The following is a 1,550-nucleotide window of genomic DNA, read 5'->3' on the forward strand; positions in this document are numbered from 1 at the left end:
TTCAGAACAAACACTGCATAGGTTATCATTTAGCTGATACGACTCTTTATAAAGAAATTACTTTTTTATGTATTTAGTACAGGGTCTCACTACACAGATCAGACTCGTCCTGATTCTCCTGTTTTCGGCCTCCCAAGCACTGGGGCTACCATGTATGCACCACCTTGCCCAGTCTCAGTCACCATCTCAGCATGCTCTGGGGATGGGGGGTGGAGGGACGGGACTGGCACAGCTTGTGGTGCTGAGGATTGAACTCTGGACCCATCACTCTGTCCACGCAGGTGCTTTAGTCTGCTAAGCTGTCTGGAGAGCCCAGAAAACGCTTTTTAATTTTTTTTTCAAAGACAGTACAAAATAATATTAAAAATGAAAAGTTGCAAGTGATGCAGAATTTCACTAAACAAAATGATATGAATTTCACAGTATTTGTTGCACTGCATAGTATTGTCTTCAAATTAGCTATTACCAGATATATGCAGGCAAAATTGTAAGAAAAAATGAAAAATATATAAGAAAGAAGAGAGAAAAAGGAAAACAAATTGAAAGAAAAAACAAGCAAAACAAATTAAGGATTAGCTACTTCTTTCCACAGACCAGCAGAAGTCCACGGCACGACTATCCAAGCCAGCCTGCTAACATTCCTGGGTAGATCTCTTCCCCCACTCCCTTTCTGACCTTCTCAACTCAGTCATTCCTTTCTTCTGAACAGGCTTGTCCCATTTTCCCAGTATCTATTGTACCCTTCAGATTTAATTTTCTCTTTCAGGTTTTTATATCAAGGAGACAAAATGATGAAAATGCTCTTGTAGAAGTTACCCACTTACACGTCCCTGGCAGAGGAGACGCCATGATCAGCATGGTGGTTTTCTCTCAAGCCTTCACCTTGAGGTGCAAGGCCCAATCAGTTGCACTCCAGATGTGCTGACCCTGTGATCTCCCCAAGTGCGGAAAACTCAGCTGTATAATCTGTGGTAGTGGGTTCAGCATTCGTGCTCTGCCCTGCATAAAAAAAGAGGAAGAAATCGCACACTACATTTTGAGAGGTTACTCCACACATATTTTAAAATTTCTAATGTTGAATTCCCTTAAATACTTCATAATTTTTGACATATCTTTACCTGTGCATGGTCATACAAAGCACTGCAGAAATTAACATCGGAAGTACATTTGGTTTTATTTTAGATTATGAAACTTGTTTGTTTTTAAAAAGTTGTAACATAATTATTTTTAGAAAAATGGTAATGAGTGGGTAAAAAGGAAGCCATGAGATGAAAGTCATCATTTGTATGAAATGCCATAAAAATACTGATATGAAAAGTGAATAGGCAGCCCTGTCAGTCTGTGTTGTGGGTATGAGACTTCCCACATTTCATCCTGAGGTGACACTTGCAGCGTGGCATTAGCTCATCACCATCACCAAACCATCACTGGGAAGCACGAGTCACTGGTGGGATCCCAAGTCCCTAAGTTTGTCTTTTGACTCGTTCATATACAGAGCCACAGCTGAGTCTGTGCAAAACAGTTATCACCTAGATGACACGTTGCAACAA

General features: G+C 40.5%; 1 pseudogene; it reads left to right on the forward strand.

Moving 5' to 3' along the window:
- The first annotated feature begins 822 nt into the window (after positions 1 to 822).
- Positions 823 to 1,002, forward strand: LOC111817014 (annotated as a pseudogene).
- The last annotated feature ends 548 nt before the right edge of the window (positions 1,003 to 1,550 follow it).

The sequence above is a fragment of the Octodon degus genome, unplaced genomic scaffold (assembly GCF_000260255.1).
Source record: "Octodon degus isolate 3935 unplaced genomic scaffold, OctDeg1.0 scaffold00046, whole genome shotgun sequence".
Classification (NCBI taxonomy): domain Eukaryota; kingdom Metazoa; phylum Chordata; class Mammalia; order Rodentia; family Octodontidae; genus Octodon; species Octodon degus.